Below are 9,166 nucleotides of genomic sequence, written 5' to 3'. Positions count from 1 at the left end.
AATTCCCAGATCACGAGCTAAATAAATTTTTTTTTATGTTGCACCTTAATATGAAACTCGGGACTCGATTTCTTCTACATTTATTTTGCTATCATAAATATGTCTGTAATTTGTTGTAAGCCTTCTTAGCCGTAGAAAGTAATACAGGCAAACTACACACAACAAAAAATGTCTTGCATCACCTCGGTTCCCAGAACTTTTGAAGATAGACGTTGAGTGTGGATACTGTATCACAGACACAGTCCATTTGACTGTTCAGAGATGTCACTAAACCCGCCGAAAGATGTAAACAAGCAGGGCCTATTAGACGGAGAGGGTCAGACAGCCGATCAGTTCCAGTCATTCCACCAGGAAGGAGGTACACGGCTCTTGTTGTCTGTAATTCAACCATGCCTACACGGTCAATACCGCGGTTCGATCGCGTCCGCATTGTTACTTTGTGCCAGAAATGGCTCTCAACAAGGGAAGTGTCCAGGCGTCTCGGAGTGAACCAAAGCGATGTTGTTCGGACACGGAGAAGACACAGAGAGACAGGAACAGTCGATGACATACCTCGCTCAGGCCGCCCAAGGGCTACTACTGCAGTGGATGACCGCCACCTACGGATTATAGCTCGGAGGAATACTGACAGCAACGCCACCATGTTGAATAATGCTTTTCGTGTAGCCACAGGACGTCGTGTTACGACTCAAAGTGTGCGGAGTAGGCTCCATGATGGGCAACTTCACTCCCCATGTTCATTTGGAGATCCATCTTTGCAACCACGACACCACGCAGTGCGGTACAGATGGGCCCAACAACATGCCGAATGGACTGCTGAGGATTGGCATTACATTCTCTTCGCCGATGATTGTCGCTTATGCCTTTAATCAGACAATCGTCGGAGACGTTTTGGAGACAATCCGATCAGGCTGAACGCCTTAGACACACTGTTCAGCAAATGCAGCAAGGTGGAGGTTCCCTGCTGTTTTAGGGTGGTATTATGTGGGGCGACGTACGCCGCTGGTGGTCATAGAAAGCGCCGTAACGGCTGTACGATACGTGAATGCCATCCTCCGACCGATAGTGCAACCACATCGGCAGCATAGTGGCGAGGCATTCGTCTTCATAGAAGACTATTCGCGCCCCCATCCTGCACATCTTGTGAGTGACTGACTTCAGAAAACGATATTGCTCGACTAGTGGCCAGCATGTTCTACAGACATGAACCCTATCGAACATGTCTGGGATGTATTGAAAAGGTCTGTTTATGGACGACATGACCCACCAACCACTCTGAGGGATCTACGCCGAATTGCCGTCAGGAGTGGTACAATTTAGACCAACAGTGCCTTGATGAACTTTTGGATGGTATGCCATGACAAATACAGGCATGCATCAATGCAAGAGAACGTGCTACTGGCTATTAGATGTACCGGTGTGTACAGCAATCTGGGCCACCACCTCTGAAGGTCTCGCTGTATGGTGGTACACCATGCAATGTGTGGTTTTCATGACCAATAAAAGTGGCGAAAATTATGTTTATGTTGATCTCTGTTTCAGTTTCCTGTACAGGTTCCGGAACTCTCGGAACCGAGGTGATGCAAAACCTTTTTTTGATGTGTGTATTTCTTTTTACATCGTGGATAAGTAGCTGCTGCAACAATTGCATTTGGTGTAGAAAGGCGAACGGAAGGCTGCCAATCGACACTGTTCCGGCCTAAAGCCAAGCGCCGGCACACCGGTCAGGAACGTTTAAGCAGACAGAGCTGTGAAGAAGAAGTCAGCCAGAAGTACGCTGATAGACCTCTCTCTAGGACGAAAACGAGACACCAGCAGCCTGTAGGAGAAGAGAACATAAGCGCCGCGCTGCCTGGCCGCGGTCCAGTTCGTCGACTTCCACAGCTGTGTCAAGTATGGGCACTAGTCTAACAGCGTCTTAGGAACTGTATTCCTCCACTTGTAATGGAATTGTATATACTGAAGAGATTCCTCATTTGTCTATCGCTCTTTGCTTGCGATACAGCGTTGTAAATTGTCAAAATTAAGTATTGTAACCACTTTTGTAATAAACTTCATTAATACGATTTGCTTGAATTGTTGTCTAGCGATCCGAGAAAGTAGGTTTCCTAGGCACCCCACATTCGACGAGTAGGCAAAATACAACAGTCACGATAAGAAAAGGTTGCCATTGTGCTACAATATTGACAACTTTATGTACTCAAACGCTGGGTCTATTCCGAAATTTTTCAATCTCTAAACTGCATATAAGCTTGTAGTGTCGAAAAACTATTCCAACAGCAAATTTACTCAGGGCTAATCCTAAAACATTTTCGGAAAACTTGGGACGTCCAGCAGCGTCCAGCAAACTTTAGGTTTAAAGTCTGTTGATGTTTGTCATTAGCAACTTCTGAGTTAATACTTTCTTTACTCATTTTGTAGCACTATAACTACGGATGAGTTGCGTAATAATATCGACAAGACAACCATATCCGATAACGTAAGCAGTTTTGGAACGGTAGTGGAAGGAGTAGAAGACGAAGGGCTTTCGTTGGCTGCGTTCTCATCTTCGGCTACTTATGTAGAGAGCTTCCGCGTGTTAGCAGCGAGACGGTAGGAAGTACTAACAAGTGCAGAGTCGAGTGAATTGGGCCGCGTCGGTGGTGCTACTGCTACGGCCGTCCGCCTTCGAAACATTTTTTATGTTGCATTTGTTACGCTCCATGACTCCAACAAAGTAACGCAAGACCGCTTGTAGCTCGTGCTGTCCTGACACATCTCGATACTGATGGTGTTCAGCTGTTGCTCTGGCCAGTAGGTTCTCCGGTCTTTCATCCAATGGAAGTATCTGGTCATGTGATGCTGAGAATCTGGCACACCTCCACTCACCAGCCATACCTTAGCACAGAGGTGAGTAGCATGGAATGAAATGCTCGTATATGTTGTCCCAGCTGTTCGGCTTGATGCAGTGTGGAATGAAGTGCCCATATATGTTATCCAAGCTCATTTCGATTGGATGCCTGCCAGGTTAGAGCCATTGATGTTCCCAGATAAGGAACATTTCTGTATTAAATTTCGTACCCTTTATACCATCACACCGCCTACAAATTTACTCATGTACTCGTGTACTCTTCTACTATACGCGCATAAGTAAAATTACTCTTAGAGAAGATCAAGAAATCGTTGCCCTTCCAGTCGATAAGGGGAACACCACGGTTCTCCTCCAACATAATGACTACGAGCGGAAAATGCTAAAGATTCTGGACGATCCAGCACACCGGAAAATAGCAGCAGCTCCTGCAGGAAAGTAAAGCACCTCCGTCCAGTTAAAGAACAGGGTGTTCGATGACAACGTCGTCAATCACTTCACAGCACACTGCGTACCACCTAGACTGTACAGCTTGCCAAAGGTCCACAAGGAAGACATGCGACCAATAGCGAGCAACACTGGTGCACTAACATGTCCCGTGGCAAAGCGTGTGGCTTATCTGTTGCACCACCACATCGGCAAGTGTACACATCAAGTACGAAACTTGGGTGATATCATCGGTCTGCTGCAGGGGTCCGATATTATTGTCAGCTTTTACGCCGTCCCACTTTTCACTGGAGTCCCCATCGAAGACTCCATAAAACGAGAAGTTCAGCACTGAGGTGACACAGCTGTTTGGCCACGTTGTGACATCGGCCTATTTGATTTTCATTGGACAATACAATCAGCAGACTGCTGGCATCACAACTGGCAGCCCCCTCTCGCCAGTTTAGCTGATTCGTTTATGGAGTACTTCGAGGACAGAGCACTGGAAACTGCTGAAACAAACCTGTTTCTGTAAGTCCGTCATTATACAGATAGTCGCTGTTCAAGATAAAATGTCGAATCACAACACCTTCAGTCACCTAAATTTCTAGTTGTTATTTTACTTGAACAAACGGTTTCAGCGCAACATTACGCCATGTTGACTGGACTGTAGATGGGATTCTGGGATTCTTTCCACACGTCGATCAGGGAGCCTGAAGATGGCGTAATGTAGCACTGAAAATGGTTGCTTGAATAAAATAACAATTGGAAATTTAGACGACCAAACACCCTTTGATTAAACTTTTCAAAACACTTTTATCTCTTTCGGTATGTCAACGACACTTTTGTGGTCCCGAAAAACTACAGAAATTCTTGAAACATCTGAATTCCATCCGTGGAAACTCGGTTTACCATGGAAATAGAAAATATGGCAAACATCCTTTTCTCTGCGTCCTAGTTCAGCCTAGGCCCTACGGATCGCTTGCTCAGTGTTACTGTAAGCCAACGTATACGAATGTATATCTCCATGCCTCCAGATGCCATCATGCCCCGGAGAAGAACAGCACTCTGGTACGCAGGGCATACTCCATTTCAGACGAACAAAGCCTGACGGCAGCCTGCAGCAAATGGAAACCGTCTTCCACGAAAATGGATACAGTAATCGACAGGTTCGGACGGCCCTGCGACGCAAGAGCCCGTAGAACGATATGGAGGACGAAAAGACGGAAGAAGAGGATAAGAAAACCTCTTTTATACCTTTTTCTGGCAATATATCGTCAAAAATTGGAAAACTACTGCTTAAACACCATATAATGCCAGCTTTCTAGCAAAATACGAGCTTTATTATGGACAGTGAAAGACGATCTCTATCTCAAAAGAGGGGAGATATACCACGTTTCGTGTGAATGGGCATTACTGGACAAACGATCCTTACAATTGAATATCGCAACACGTCTACAATAGCAGAACATTACATTTAAAATGGACAAAAAATGAAATACCAGCAAACGAAACTCCTGGCTACTACCCATAAAGTTCAAAAAAGCAACTGAAATCCGTGTGACTGATAATTTAATCTACAGGGACACGGGCTTCAAAATGGTTCAAATGGCTCTGAGCTCTATGGGACTTAACGTCTGAGGTCATCAGTCCCCTAGAACTTAGAACTACTTAAACCTAACTAACCTAAGGACATCACACACATCCATGCCCGAGGCAGGATTCGAACCTGCGACCGTAGCGGTCGCGCGGTTCCAGAATATAGCGCCTAGAGCCGCTCGGCCACCCCGGCCGGCGACACGGGCTTCCAACTAAGCAAAGCGTGAGGGACAATACTAAGCTCCTCAAAGCAGAACATGACACGCGGACGCGGCATGCGACAGAGACGGCGGGCGGTAGCAACTAAGACTCCTCCTCCCCCGGCAGTACACCCGAGAACCTTGGAAGCAAAATTTCGTCTTTTGCTATACTTCCTTTTACAGTTGTAATAGTCAGCAGTGTCATTTCTCACCCCTCTTTGTCAAAAAGAAACAGCATAACTTCCGAAAATTTCTGCCGCATAATGAAATTGCGTCAGCGACAGCTATTCCTAGGACGTTTCGGAACAGCCATGCACCCGGTATTGTCTCGAAATTTCAGCCGAAACTGAACATAACGTTGTCTTTCTCCCGCACCATTTCTTCCTAACGGACGTTACGGTCTAACTCTCGAGTGCCGCCGGAGCAGTTTTTAGACGCTGGACGTCGTCTTCACGTGCGGCGCCTGTATTTCGACGTCCCCGCACAGCAGCCAAGCAATTTCTCGCCTGCCAAGCGGGCACACAGGCTTGTCGCGTTCCCTCCCTCCCTCCCTCCCTCTCTCCATCCCTTCCTCTTCCTTTGTTTGCCGCTGGCTCCCCGAGGCCACGGCGTAACGGCTAAAAATTTATGTTAAACTTGGCTCTTTTGTTCCTCAAGGAATAATGCATAGTTAGCATTTGAGTAGACCGCTGCATTTAAGCAAAAAAACGTGCGCTGTGAATCACGCTATATCTTTACTACTCTTGCTCCAGTATAAAAGGCCTTAACAACGTTGATGAACAGGCTGATAACTTCAGGACTGTTTTGACGACAATGTAAACGTCTTTTTTCAATTAAACCGAATTCCATGTAGTAAACAACGCTAAATCGCAGATAAACAGAGTATGTGAGATCAGAAAGAATTTTCTACTGAATAATACAAAGGAAAAAAAAGAGAAAAAATGGTTAATTATCCCTTACTTTTTTTGTTTCGTTCAGAGAGAGGTAAGGAGTCGTGCGCTTTCGTGATAAGACACCTTCCTTCTTTTGCAGCAGTCGGACAATAACAAAACCAAAGGTTACATGTCAGATAAATTTTCATCGAACGAAGCTGAAAAAAAGTACAGTTAATATTAGACACACATCATCTATATCCACATAACAACTGTATATCCACTCATGATGGCATGCTGCGGCAACGACAACCATCTTCAGGCCAAGCTTATTTAGAAAAACAGTACCTAGTATGTCAATAAGAAACAATTCCATGATATCTAGAACTAATACAGTTCACGTGTTAAATTTTCTGTTTGTTGCAAACTGTTTATGATTAACTGTGTTCAAGCATCAGAAAACTATAACTGGCCATGGTATGTTCTCTCAGTTGCGATATTTAGGTGTTAATTTCTTCACAAGTATCTCACGAACATTGAATAAAAATAGGTAGCTCTCCCGCTTTAATTAAGATACCTTATCATGGTTACATATCATGCAGCACACAGAAATTAACTTACATTTGAAATGCAGATACAATTTTTATTAACCGTAGGCTGTTACCCAAGGATTAGCAGCATTGTAAGATTACGGCTGACGATGTTGTTTGGTACAGGAAAGTACCGTCGCTGGGCAATCTTAAGGAAACGCAGAAATATTTGGACAACTTTAGTCTAACCACCAGCGAACATCCCGATGGAAGTAGATGAGCTGGCGTGGGTAGAATAGCAGAGGAGTTCAGAATCCTGCCATGGAGGGAGCACACATTGCGTCGTCTCGACGTCGAGTATACACTTCTATGGAGTGAGCTGCTAGACCCGCAGAACGAAAATTCTGTCCGCACATCTCCTGCAGATCAAACCACGTAATTCTGAGACGGCGCATTTTAGCGCGTATAGTATTTAGCATATTGTGATTGTTATTACTTCGCTGTTACAGATAGATCACCTTCAGAAGCACCGTGAAACTTTGTCTACGCGTTTTACAGACATCTAAACAATTTGATACCAGGAACTGCAGTTGCTTAAAGAGGTGAAGAGCATTGGTAATGTGATTTTTCACCACGGTAGCATAGGTCAGATTTCACCTTATTTACCATTTTACCGCAACGGGATAAGAAGTAACAGCCAACCATAATTTTTTACATTTTTAATTGCATTTATTCATGTTGTCGGATCTCTGTCCTAATTGATTACGTTACAATGACACTGGAGGCGGGACCGAAGTGTCAAGAAACTATGAAATTGTTGCAGTAAATATGGTAAGCGATTTACACCACCTGCTAGTCCATTATTATTTTCAATTTCTCTTTACTTACCATTTTGTTTTTTATAGACGTTAAAATGTCTATGATACGTTTTCGCCATCTCATCAGGAAAGTAAAACCATACACTACTCACAAGGAAATGAAAAATAAAAGGTCAATACTCGAATTTTAGAGTAATAAAAGAAGTGACAGCTAACAACACTTTTTTACGTTTTTATTGCTCTGACTCATACTGTAGAATCTGTTCTAATTAATTGCGTTTAAGCAACATTGTATAGGAAACTATCTCATGCAGAATTACTTAGAGGCACGCAAGGTATTGAGAACCGGCATAAATTGGAGGAAATTTATCAGACTCTCATGTATAAATTTGATCTGCGTATGAACATGGCACCGTTATGTATACACTGACTGTCTGTTTACTCGAACACTCTTGCAAATTAATCTAGCAGTTAAACATATGGCCATGAAAAAGTAGAAACTTTCTCTACGATACAAGACTTTATAATACCATGTAACAGATATTTTTCAGCATATCATATGACATCAATCAATATGATACTTGCAATTACACATTTGTTGTACAATCCTACGAAAAGTAACTGGTCCTCCTTTCACATACCGTACTTCACTTTACATCCGTAGCGACGACGATATTGCACCATAGCTGTTACTAAAACTCAGACATGCAGAAACGTATTCAAAAGAAGGCGAATACGTGTAGAGTTCAAGTTTCACTATTACCGCAAGTTGCTAACAAGCAGCGTCGCCCCAAAACCACCTGTTTCATGTTGAGAGGATGCTCATTAGGCTAAACATACTCCATAGATATAAGTACTCTATGGGCAGAAACGCTGACGGAGGTGTGTACTTGCGAGTAGCAGAAACCAGAGCAGACCAGTGCTCCTGCGGGCTTAAATCGCGGCGGACCTAGCGTTGAGCTCGCGCCGAAAATATTGTCGGGTGCTCAGTCGGTTCAAATGGTTCTAAGCACTATGGGACTTAACATCTGAGGTCTTCAGTCCCCTAGACTTAGAACTACTTAAACCTAACTAACCTAAAGACATCACACACATCAATGCCCGAGGCAGGATTCGAACCTGCGACCGTAGCAGCAGCGCGGTTCCGGACTGAAGCGCCTAGAACCGCTCGGCTACAGCGGCCGGCTGCTCAGTCGGCAGCCGCCCGCGCCAGCCGCATGCTGAGTACACTGTCGTATGCTTATACATCGGGGTTCGATCGCTCCACTTCCCATAGTTGGCTCCACTCACGGGATACTGTTCCCGGGTTGTTACCGAGCCATCGTTGACCTGTGAAGTACCCGTGCCGACGGTATCTAGTTGCGGCGTTATCACGCTTCTTGCGGATACTAACACAACATTCCCACTTACTGTAATGAATGGCATCTCTGCTTAAGTATGGATAAATGCAGGCTAATGCCCATAACAAGAGAAATTATCTCATGCCGTCCGATTACAATACAACTGCCATCGAGTTGTGCATGCATGTCGTCTGTTCGAGGACAATACTAACAAACGATTCGTAATGAGCCCATCACGTAAAGTCAGTATTAAGGAAGGCGAATAGAAGGCTTAGCTTTGTTGGAAGGGTTTTGGTGAAGTGCAGTGCAGCTATAAAAGAAATAGCATATAGTCGCTAATGCGTCCTTTACTAGACTATACGAGGTGGTCCATTGATCGCGACCGGGCCAAATATCTCACGAAATAAGCGTCAAACGAAAAAACTGCAAAGAACGAAACTTGTCTAGCTTGAAGGGGCAAACCAGATGGCGCTATGGTTGGCCCGCTAGATGGCGCTGCCATAGGTCAAACGGATAACAACTGCGTTTTTTTA

Source organism: Schistocerca serialis, chromosome 2 (genome assembly GCF_023864345.2).
Source record: "Schistocerca serialis cubense isolate TAMUIC-IGC-003099 chromosome 2, iqSchSeri2.2, whole genome shotgun sequence".
NCBI classification, from domain to species: domain Eukaryota; kingdom Metazoa; phylum Arthropoda; class Insecta; order Orthoptera; family Acrididae; genus Schistocerca; species Schistocerca serialis.
The sequence above is the reverse complement of the archived record's forward strand: the minus strand, read 5'-3'. Positions refer to the sequence as shown.